We start from the raw sequence: 13102 nt of genomic DNA on the forward strand, positions 1-13102 counted from the left end.
CCCAAGTGTTGTGCTACCCAATACCACCCTAACCGATGTCACAAACCCGAACCGCCACCTCTACGATCTTAGCGCTCCTGAAACCACCGAGCCTTCACAAACAAACCAACAAACAGATGAGTTTGAAGAAATGGAACAAGGCGATCATCCGCCAGAACAACCGTCAGTCCCGCTCAACCCTTCCGGTAATGCAGCCGGCCCATCCTCCCAACGTCGTCGACGACGAAGGCCTGCGACCAACGATGACATTATGGATGCTATCGATGGAATGCAGGCACAGAATACAGAGATGATGCAGATGATGCGTCAAATGCAACAGCAACAGGACGCTCGGAATGCCATAACCGACCAGCGGTTTACTGAGTTGTTTAGCAGATTCGACAGCTTAGACATACGTCAAAGATCACCAGGACCAAGAACCAGAGGTGGAAGGCAGCCTTAGTTGTATTTTTTTCTTTTTCCTTTCCATTTTGTATTTCTTTCCCTTCAAACATCGAGGACTATGTTTAGTTCAAGTATGGGGGGGAAATTATTCTTTCCATTCCCATCTTTGTTTCAAGTTTGTACTCTCCCTTTTCATTGTTATTTCCTTATAAAAACAAAATTTTTTTTAAGTTAAGTCCTGAATGTGAAAAAGTTTCTATTATCTATTTCCCTCAACTTTCTTGAGCCATAACAAAAATTTTAACACACCCAATAAGTATAAAGGTCGCCTACTTTATAAAATTTGAGTGAAATCAAAACAAAATCATTACCATAACAACGCTCTGAGAACCTCAATATGTTAGATCAGGATAAGTACCTATCATACCGATTCCTCGAACTTTTAGTTCTATGGCAACCCCAAGTAGTTTATACAGAAGTCAGCACCATCTTAATAGCAAACTACGTGGAGAGCCGATGAATATAAGTGAATGATCCCCAAAGTAACCTAAGATAATTAAATTAGGTGACCCTTACCGGATCATTTAATCTAAAGGTTGCAAATCATGCAAAAGCACAATACGAAAGATCCATTATGAATTGGTTCAGTAGGAATCTGGTACTGAACTTGGTAGGGCGGACTACGGTTCGATCCCCCGCAATTTGCAATGGACTGAATAATGAAGTTATCCGACTTATGTACCAGAACTTCTAGCTAAAAGCGGATCATAGACACTAACCGGTTACTCCACTATGTGCGCGAAAGGATAAAGGGCTTAATGTGATTTCGCTAGAATGAAAACGGGCAAAATAAGACTAAAGGAACTAGGATAGCTATCATAGGGTACTTGAACTGATTGGCATAAGGTAGGGTTATCTAAGTTGTAACGGTAGTTGTTGATGTCAAGATTTAACTCAAATCCTCCTAAACAAAAACCCATTGGCAACCTAGTACGAATTGATGTGTGCTTTAAAATTTCATCCGGCTAAAACTTTTAACAAGTTCTATACTGAATTTTGCTTGAGGACAAGCAAAGATTTAAGTATGGGGGAGTTTGATAACACGAAATTATATCGCTTTTTAAGACTTAATTCAATTAAATTATTTTATCATTTACACTAATTTATCCCATTTTATCAGATATTATGCAGTATTTCTCTTCTATTTATATCAGGTACCCATTTTGAAGCAAAAGTGAAAAAGGGAAGAAAAGGAGGTGTAAAAAGCAACAAAAAGGAGAGAAAAGGAACCAAAGGCCAAAGCCCAGCCCAAAGCGCACAAGTCACCAATGCTGTGCCTGTGACGGACGTCACAGGACGCGTGACGAGCGTCACGCGAAGGAGCCTTGTGACGGACGTCACACATAGCGTGACGAGCGTCACGCAACCCCACTACCTTTGTGGCGCAAGTATCGCCCTCAGAAGGACTTGAAGAATAACGTTAAGGAATTGGTCTCCTATATGCACGCCGTGGATATAGCCACGCTGAAGAAGGAGAGAAACGGAATGCTGCTACCAAGGCTATTATAAATAGCCGTCTCACAAACCAAAAGTTACACAGTTTTTGCACGCTCAGTTTTGCGGAAGCTCTGCCAAATTTATTTTTTTCACGCCTTTGCTTATTTTTCTTCCTTTCCAGCATCGTCCATTTTATTTATTTTATTTTGCAAGCTTTGTTTTCTTTTTCCCTTGCAATTTATTTTCCCCCGTTCTTAGCTTTTAGATATTTTTCGCGTAGTAGTTTCTACACCGGAAACTACTGTGCAACTTTATACCGGATTTAACCTTACGTTATATTCGAGTTTTTTTATTTCCTTGATTTAATTTACTGTTTAATTGAAGAATCGAAGAACAAATCCTACCGGCTTGTGGTGGAGTGTTCAAGACCATTGTATTACGCATTCAGGTTCTTTAATTGTTATTTAATTTTTATGCTTTATTCTATTGTTTATTTGCATTGCCTGCCTGAAATGAGTCTGTGTATGCATGATATTAATTATTATTTAGTAAGCATGTCTGGCTAATTTGCCTAGGTATCGGTATGTAAAGTAAGCAGAAAGAGGGATCAAAACTAAGTCGGTCTATTCAAACTTAAAATTAGAATCAATCTTTTTACGGTCTTAACTTACAGGTTTAATAACAAGATTTTTTACAAAGGTAAAAGACATAAAGAAGTTGAAACCAACAGAGCGAGAGTTTGAGGTTTTAACTGGACAGTGTAAGTTAGTCATTAAATCTATCTCAGGGCGAGAGCAAGTTTTAGAATTAATTAAATTCTGACCTTTTTCCAAAAAGTATTTTTAAAGGTTGAATGTGAGGACGAGAGTTAAGCATTTAGATTTAATTGTATAACCTAAGTCAACAGAGCGAAAGTTTGAGATAAGGGTGTTTAAAACGGTCAGTATTTTCTTAAAAAGAGTTTCTGCAACTTTATTGTTTTCAAAATATGATTTTTGACTTAATTATAAGTGACAGCAACATTAACATAAGATCATGGTTTCTTCAACAGAGCGAGAGTTTGAGATAAAACCTTTAACCAATAAAGTTAGTCGAAACGATTTATTTTAAAACCGAGAGACCGACAAGGAATTGATTCCCTAGTTTTGACGAACCACATACCGATATCCGTTTTATTAATATTTAATCTAGATATTAGTTTAGCTCTTAGCTCCCTTTTCCCCAAACAATCAAACATTTTCACCTTAGATTTACGTAGTAACCTTAGATAACGGTACATCGATTCATAAGTCCCTGTGGGATCGATATCTTTTAAAACTACGCGATAGAACTGTGCACTTGCAGTTTGTATCCCATTCTCGACTCGCACAGTCGAGCGATCAATTGATTCCTCATGCGGCTGTATAGTCTTTTCTTCTTGCAGTAGTCGGGCAAGTTCTCCAGGGACTTCACAATCTTCCTCGCTTCCATCCTCGGCTTGGTAGATCGGATTTTCAAAGTCATAATGAACAGTAGCAGAGTCATTACCAACAGGATCCAGAGTGGATATGGATCGGCAAATTGTTACGTGAGTGTGTGCAAGAAACATAGCTTGTTTGAAAAATGACAGGAAAGATAAAGAGCGCAATATTTGAATGCAAAAAGTCCATTGATCTATTGAATATGAATATGCTTATGAAAATGACAAACCCCTAACAAATTAGCCATTGTGCCTCGGGCATAGACACAATGCTTTAAGAAGTTTGATTGTAAAAGAAAATTAAAATTTGCAATTCTAGAATAAACAATAACAATTACTCCTGACTAAAGGAAATCGGGATAATGTCTTCAGTCTTCCAATTGTTGAGTCCGTCACCAATTGTTGGGAAAATCCAGCTATCCAAGTCGCAATCACTATCAGCATCTTCCATAGCATTAATCTGATTTTTGACTATCTTTCCAGAGTTAAACCCCAGGCCAGCTTTATCAGACTTGTACGGTACATTGATCAGTTGACCCCAACCAGCACGATCACCATTTTCAATCGCGGCTTGAGCATCTTTCAGAGAGATCATGACAGGGGGAGCACGAACAACCTTGGGCACAAGGGGAGTTGGCTTAAGGACAGGACTGGGTGGAGGAACCACTTCAAATGACTGAGAAGGAGTCTCAAAGAATTCACCATCCATCTCGACGTATTTGAAGGCTTGCACACTACTGACAATATACTCTTCTTCTCCACATACAGTGACAACCATGCCTGCTATTGGATACTTCAGCTTTTGATGAAGCGACGAAGCTACCGCACCTGCCCCATGGATCCAAGGGCGCCCCAACAAGCAGGAGTAGGCGGGACGAATGTCCATCACGTGAAAGGTAGTGTTGAAGACTTGAGGTCCTATCTTGATAGGGAGAACCACTTCACCATAGACAACACTCTTCGCACCATCGTAAGCACGCACCACAACATCACTAGGTTTCAGTTCAATGCCTTTGTAGTCAAATTTATCGAGTACAGCTTTCGGGAGCACATTCAAGGAAGAGCCGTTGTCGATCAACACGTGAGCCAGGGTCATCCCCTCACACTCGATGGAGATATGCAGAGCTTTATTGTGATTCTTTCCTGCGGGCGTCAGGTCAGCATCGGAAAAGCCTAGGCCATTGTCAACAGTCAAATTAGCAACATAATGTTCGAATTGATCGACGGATGTTTCTTGAGGCACATGAGCGGTCTTCAAGAATTTCATCAATGCATTGGCATGGGATTCAGAGGATAATAACAAGGACAACATTGAGATTTTAGACGGAGTATGCCCCAATTGTTCCACTACATCAAAATCGCTCTTACGGATGATTTTCATCATCTCTTCCATTTCCTGTTTGGCAACATCTTCAGAAGTAACTTCGACCGATGTCTCTGACTGAGGAGGATTGACTGGTCTTTTTCCTCGAATTTCGGGAGCGGGAGGTGAGATTTCTGGGGAGTAGATCCTTCCACTTCGAGTAACTTTACTAGTCCCCACAATATCATTAGGATTAGCAGAACTACCAATTTGCTTTATGCCATGGATGTAAACGTCGCCTCCATAGTTCCACGGAATAGCTTTGCTGGAGGAATATGGCACGGGGCCAGGTGCGGTAATAATCAGGGGAGCCACTTTGGGCTCAGCGGTAATCTTCACAGGCACTCTAGTAGCGGTAATCTTCACTGGAGCTTTGGACCTAGCAATCACAGATACCTCTTCAATAGAGTTGTCCACCTTAGGAACCCTTTCAAATAGAATTGTACGATCATCCATCAGCCGTTGAATGCCGTTCTTCAACTTCAAACAATCATTGGGTCGGAGTACACAGAGATCGCAATCTTCAGCACAACCTGGAAATAAACCAGCTTGCAATAAATTCTTCTTAACGATCAGGAGAGGAGATGTTAAATCAGCAACGTCAGTAACGTGAGAATTGTCGTCCACAACATTAACATTCTGGTCATGATTAGGCATAGGTGCTGTGATGACATTGGGGGTCGCCGGAGGATCAAATTCAATTTCTCCAGCGTCGATCATATCCTGAATCTTGTTCTTCAACAACCAGCAATCATTCGTATCATGCCCGGGGCTATCGGAGTGATAGGCACACCTGGCGTTGGGATTAGAACGAGGAGAAGTAGTGTTGGGATTTGCAGGAGGGCCTCTGAGGGTAATCAAATTGGCCTTTAACATACTTTGCAGTGCTTGGGTTAAAGTCATATTGATCTTGGTAAACTGTCTTCTCGACCTGTCTTGTCTGTGTTGGAAGTTCTGAGATGGCGGTGCGGCAATTGTAACTGCCCCAACAGTATGGTCACGATTCTTCTTGTTATGCTTCCTCTCACTGTACACAGCATTTGATTCACTCTTTCCCTGATAGGACTTTTTGGTGCTTGCAGAAGTAGCTGCCTGTATCTTTCCACTTCGAATGCCGCTTTCAACCCGTTCACCTGTCAAGATAAGTTCAGTGAAACCTGACGAGGAACTTCCCAGTAGATGGCTGTAGAATGGGCCAGTCAGTGTACCCATGAACATGTCCACTAACTCTCGATCAGTCATAGGGGGTTTGACTCTGCCAGCCAAATCTCTCCACTTTTGAGCATATTCTTTGAAACTTTCTTTAGAACCCATAGTCATATTTTGTAGCTGTAGCCGAGTAGGCGCTAACTCAAAATTATACTGGTAGTGCTTGTAGAAAGCTGTTGCTAAATCAGTCCATGTGCGGATGTTAGAGCTCTCAAGCTGATAATACCACTCTAACTGTGTGCCAGACAGACTCTCTTGGAAGAAATGGATCCACAGTTTCTTATCAGTAGTGTGCGGCTGAATCTTTCTCACATAAGCCCTTAGATGCATCTGAGGACAAGAGGCACCATCATACTTAGTGAAAATGGGAACCTTGAATTTGCGGGGAATGACCACATCAGAGACCAGACCCAAGTTTTCGAAATCCAGACCGGGCACTTTCTGCCCCTCCATAGCTAGCATACGTTCTTCCAGCAACTTGTACTTATCATCCTTCGGAGAGTACTGTTCATGTTCATAATCTTCATCGTCGTCCTCAGAATTGACGAGATTAGGATTCTCATCTTCCGAATCATTCTCGGTCTCTTCTTCTGAATCCTTCGGAATTCTAATCTTGACTCCTGTAACCTGTCCCTTAAGCCTTCTCCCCGGGTTGATGTAACCCACAGGTTTCTGGTCCTTCTTCTTCTCCATCAAAAGAGCTTTCAGTTCTTCCTGCCCCTTAGATAAGCTCAGCATCATTTCCTGGAATTGAGCATTCTGGGCCTGGAGATCTTTGACAGTTTGTTCGAGAGCCATTGTTCAATCTGTTTGAATCTGCTGGAATCTGTTTGATTGGAAAATCGTGAGAACACTGATCCTTTAGAATACCTGTTATGCGATGCAATGCAATGTATGAAATGTTTTCAAGGACTTTCGGGATTTAACTTTGCATAAACTAACAAAAAGAGCTTTTTTTTTCTTTTCTCTTTTGTTTTTGCTTTTGTTTTTGTTTTTTCTGTTTTTTTTTAGCAGAGTTAAATCCCTAAATCCTTGAAATGGTTAGTACAATGCCATGATGTTATGATGTTATGTTGTTATGATGTCATGTTGTTAGATAAATAACAAGCACAAGCAAGTCACACAACAATCATTCCTAGGTTTTAAGGCTTGCGTGAGTTCCATAGGTAAATACCCCCCCCCACTGAAGTTTGGTTGGTTCAACCTGTCTTAGAATAGTAACCGGGTTCTAGGAGGATCTCAAATCATTGACCTTTCCTTAAGTCCACTTCAGTGCAACACCAAGTGGTTGACCGAAGCTTCCCTAAAGTCCAATCTCAAAGAGTGTAGTATCGAGTCTCAACCAACTCCAGTCGGAACCGAAGCCAGTTATCTCACTACTTTCTAATGGCCAGGATGAGTCAATTAGGGTTCTAAAGGTCTGGTTAATGCTTTTATGACACCACGCGAATGCCAAATATTTCCTCAACTAACATGAGGAACATCAGGACATCCAAAGTTCCACATTAACCGTAGCCATCATTTTGACCATTCCAGTATACGCCGGACAGTCGCGATGATCTCTTGCTACTTACCTAAGGTACACTAGATCCGGGTGTAGGATCTTTCACTCAAGCATAACATACCCAAGCAATCCCTTAAAAATAAATCAGACAAATTGAATAAGTGATCTTGTTTTTAAGGTAACCTCTCTTTTTAAATATTTAGGCTCCCCAGCAGAGTCGCCAGTTCTGTCATACGGTGAACTGGACTTTTTGTGTTTTTTATCGCAATGTCGCGGTTAGCAAGAGTCGCCACCGACTTTTCTTTTATCCAATAAGGAAAGGTGGAAAAGAACAGGAAAGACCTTAATTTAGATTTTGGGTTCGGGAGGTACATTATACAAAGGGAAGGTGTTAGCACCCTTTGTATCCATGGTTATCCATGGGCTCTTAATTGCTCGATCACTTATATTATTTTTGTCTAAAAAAGTGTTTGTGAATTGTTTGGAAAATTGTTTTGAAAAGAGAATTTAACTTTGTAATGATTCTTGTATGAATGTATACAAAGTGGTTATCCCGTTTTAGTTTTGAAAATTGTTTAGAAAAATATAACTCGGTAATGATTCTAGTATGAATGTATACCAAGTGGTGATTTTCTAAAGGCATTTTGAAAGGTGTGAGGTGCAAAAAAAATGTTTTAAGTTGTGAGCCAGCAATTAAGAGTTATACCGACCCAAGGTCTTTACGGGCATTTCCTATCCTTATGAGGGTAAAACTGTCCTTATTATTGAGAAATAAGTAGTTTTATCCTTTGGATGTAAAAGGGTCATCGTAGGGTCATCGATTGGTCATTGAAGGCAACAGTTATGAGGATACCTTAGCATTCGAAGGGACTATCATCATTTAACCGTAGGCAACATCGGAGGGTCATCGAGGGACAAAGTTGTATATTCGAAGGCAACATCCGAGGGACTATAATTTATTTTATGATGATTTAACCGAAGGGTCTTTGCTAAGGGTATCCCCACGTTCGCGGGACATGACCGTAATATCGTAATCGTAAGGCGACAAAGAGAGGTCCAAGATCACTTATTCAAAGGCAAAGTTTTACAATTAATTATATAATTAGGATGAAACTCCACATTAAAATTATTAAAAATAATATATTAAAAAATTAATACATTAGAAATTAATACATTAAAAAATTAATTTAGGGTGAAACTCCACAAGGGTATCCCACAAATAAAGTGGAATACCTAGCCAATAACCTTTTCCTGGGATATGTGAACCTTTACGAAACTCAAAAAAAGAAACATGTCAGAACACCAAATCAGGGTGCAATCGAAGATTACACCGGAGAAATATCACAACAATAAATAGGATAGGATGAATAATGCATGGCTATGATAAAAACATAAAAAAAACAGACTAGAAGAATCAGGTACTGTCTCGTTCGCCTCTGCCTCGCCTAGCGAAGGCCACGGATTTTGAATTTGAAAACAGCCCCATGTTAGGAACTTTGAATTTTATGGCATTTTATCACAGGAATAACATGGTCAAACATTCAGGGTATTCAGGCATATTTAAATTCCCATACGAAAGCAAATTATATATCAACATTTAATCATGATGCATTATATATGTAGATATGGCCAATTGAAAGTATAAACAATAGAGATACGCAAACCTGTTTGCCAATTCAAGGTTGAAGGGATTGACCACTTGTAGTATCGGAATAAGTTAGGCAGCGGGAATTGGACGGCGATGGCTTCGGTGCAGATGGGCTGCCTTCAGGGTTTCTTTACTCTGAATTCTCCGGGTAGGCAGGGTTCCTATGCCAAAGTTTCTATCCGTCCTTCTCTGTTCTCTCTCTTTCTTTTTCCTCAAGGTTTTGTTCCAAGGAAACCTCAGAGTGTTTTGCTTCTCTTCCTTCTTTCTCCAGTGAATCTCCCAGTGTAAACTCCAAGTGTAACTCCCCTACTGAAACTTCAGTATTTATAGACTAATTTCGTGGGTAATGGGCTTGGAATGAGGGAGACCCAAGTCCAAAATAATTTGTTATATTTTATTTATTTATTTATTTTAATTATTTAATTAATTAATTAATTAATTAATTAATTAAAAAAAATTCTCTTTTTTTTTTTTTTTTTTTCTCGTTTTTTTTTTTTTTTTTTTTTTTTTTTTGGGAAAAATGATGGGTAATTTTTGGGGTATGACAGCGTGATGAAGGTTAGAATGTCTCTGACATTGATAATTTTTTTTGACAAAGGCGATGTTATCCTTCATCAGGGTAGGCTAATAATACCCAGATGTTAGCACCTTATGCGCGAGGGATTTCCCACCTATGTGGCTACTGCATGCGCCTTTCTATACCTCCTTAAGAACTAGAGCGGTCTCATGCTCTCCCAGACATTGCAACATGGTAGAAGCTTTCCCAATTTTATATAATTTTCCCGATAGCAGGGTGTACTTAACATCCTATTTTCATATCCTTCTTGCATCTCCCTTGTCTAGTAGTAGTTATCTAGTCTGTAGATAGCACATTATAAGCGACATCCAGCTAGACTCCGAGATTACTTCTAGGGAGTATACCTCGTTGACCTCTATGGTAGGGGGGAGGGTCTCCTGGATGACTATTCTATTGAATCTCATCGTTTTTAATATAGCTAACTTAGACAGAAGGTCCACCCTGAAGTTGTGTTCACGTGGGACATGTTATATCTCAAAGAAGAAGAAGCGATAAGATATATATTTTTTAACTTTTGCAAATACCTTATCATTTAAGGTTCCTTGGATTGGTAATATCCAGAGACTTGGTTTGCGACCATATGGGAGTTAGTTTTGGCCTTCAACCTGAAGGCTCCCATTTCTAGGGCGAGGATCATTCTGGCGATGAGAGACTCATACTTCGCCTGGTTATTGGTGGCAACAAACTCAAATTTTAAAGCTTGCTTGATGAGTATGTCACCAGGTCCTTCTAGGACTATTCTAACACCACTTCCTTTTACGTTGGAGGCGCCATCTACAAACAACGCCCACTTTGTGGGTGTGTCTTCATCTACAGGCAAGCTGAGTTCTGCCACGAAATTTTCTAGAACTTGTGATTTGATGCTTCCCCTTGGGAATTGCATGCCGTACTCTGAAAGTTCCACCGCCTATTTTACCATTTTTCATGTTATATCAGGCTTCTTCAAGACTTGTCGGACAAAATAGTTGGTTTTACCTATTTTTTGTGACCCTGAAACTATGTTCTAAGTTTAGCGCCGCCACGACGACTAGGCTTCTCTGCCATGTCGATTTCTTGGATAAGGATTGAGCTCATCACCTAGTTAGTGACAGAATGATAGAGCAGTAATGGTGACTCCTTTTTTTTGCGAGTCGGGATGGATAGAGATGTGAGTAAGTTCTTGATCTTAGTGAAAGCCTCTTCACACTCGGGTGAAAATTCAAACCTCTCATTCTTTATGGCGGCAAAGAAAAGAAAAACTGTGTCGCCTGCACAAGAAAGGAAGCAAGACAGGGCGGCGAGGTGACCTGTAAGTTTTTGCACTTCCTTTATGTTAATGCGGCTCTGCATCACGATAACAACCTAAAACTTGGTTGGGTTGGCCTTAATACCTTTCCATGTCAGCATGAATCCCAGAAACTTCCCTGCATGGACCCCGAAAGAACACTTGGCGGGGTTTAGACACATGTCGTACTTCCTCATAGACTGCTGGACATCTTCAAAGTATTCTTCGTGTCTGCGTCCCTCGGTAGTTTTAACTATAATATCATTGATATAGACCTTCAGGTTTTTCCCTATCTGGTGGCAAAGATAACATCCATGAGAAATTGGTAGGTGGCACCAACGTTCTTGAGGTCGAATGGCATAACATTGTAATAGTAGTTGCCATGATTTAACATGAATGTTGTCTTACGCACGTCCAGAGGATCCATTTGAATTTGGTTGTACCCTGAATATGCACCTATTAAGATCAATATGTGATAGACAAATGATCCGTCAATGAGGCGATCGATGCCCAACATGTTGGTGTAAGCCCTAGAGGCCAATACTTTTGGTACTTGTATCGAATTATTTAAAGGCATTTTCTTTATTATGGTTGATTAATAAAGTCCCTGGAATAGATAGTCCGTTTAATGTATTAAGTGTGACTTAATCATGAGAACACATTAAACATAAGGACACTATTCTTAAAGTATCCGTAGTCGAGCTTTAGTGTGAAGTGGGATAACATTAAAGCATTAAGACTATTATGTTTGTAGACTGATGATCACATCTCATGGATCATGGATAAAGAGTTATCAAGTCTTAAACATAGGTATGAATATTAGGAGTAATATTTATACCGGATTGACCCGCTATGAGAATACTATATAGAAAGTTATGCAAAGTGTCATAAGTTATTCTCATGGTGATAATAGTGTATACCACTCTTCGACCTGAAACCACTATGGATCCTAGATGTAGAGTCGAGTGCTTTGTTGCTGATCCAACGTTGTCCGTAACTGGATAACCATAAAGACAGTTGATGGGTACTCCACAAAGCATGCTGAGGGACATGAGTGTCCTAGATGGAATTTGCCCATCCTGCGTAACAGGATAAATGTCTATGGGCCCAATATTGAACTGGACAAGGATGACACGGTCTATACCTTGTGTTCAATATAGACATAAGGGCAAAGGGGTAATTATACACATAATTATTATCACAGGAGGTTTTGTCAGATCACATGACATTTTCGTGACTTGGGTAGCAGTGATGTGTTGCTAGATACCGCTCACTGTTTATTATGTTAAATGCGTGATTTAATATAATTGCCAACGCCGCGAAAACCTATAGGGTCACACACAAAGGACGGATTGATGAGAGATAGAATAATTAAGGAACATCGTAAGGTACGGTGTACTTAAGTAGAATACGAAATATGGTAAGGTACCAAATACTTAAGTGATTTTGGCATATTATGAGATATGGGCCAAAATGCACTTAAGTGGGCTTTTTGGCTTGAAGCCCACACAAGTGGTTCTATAAATAGAACCCCTTGGGTAGAAGCATTGTAACTTACTGAGACAGAAAACACAACTAAAGAGTTGGAATTTCGTATCTCTCTCTCACTCAAAGCCTTCATTCATAACAGCTAGCACTGCGATTGAAGGAATAAGTTCGTGTGGACTGAGTAGAGACGTTGTCATCGTTCAACGTTCGTGATCGCCTCGTGGATCTGTATCAAAGGTTTTGATCATTATCAGAGATCTGCACCAAAGGTTTGAATCGCCACAAGAGGTAACGATTCTATCACTGATCATGCCCATTCGTAAGGATCACTAAATGGAGAAATTTTTAAATTCCGCTGCGCCTTGGATGGCAATTCTCCTACACAACAGTGGGTACAAATCTTTAGGGGAAAGTGAAGTTCAAATCGGTGAAATCTACGCACATGTGCCACCTATTGTTATCTTTTCGTACTAGAACCACGTTAGCTAACTAGGTGGGATACTTTATTTATGTGATAAATCTGGCGTCAGATAGTTTTCTGACCTCTTAATCGATGGAGACCCTCTTCCCCTCACCGATTTTATGCTTCCTCTGTGCCACTGGTTTGGCGGAAGGGTATATGGATAGGCGATGGCTCATCACTTTGGTGTACATTCTTGGCATGTTGGAGGGATCCCAGGAAAACAAGTCGACATTCTTAATGAGTTAG

This window comes from Lathyrus oleraceus, chromosome 5 (genome assembly GCF_024323335.1).
Source record: "Lathyrus oleraceus cultivar Zhongwan6 chromosome 5, CAAS_Psat_ZW6_1.0, whole genome shotgun sequence".
Taxonomy (NCBI): domain Eukaryota; kingdom Viridiplantae; phylum Streptophyta; class Magnoliopsida; order Fabales; family Fabaceae; genus Lathyrus; species Lathyrus oleraceus.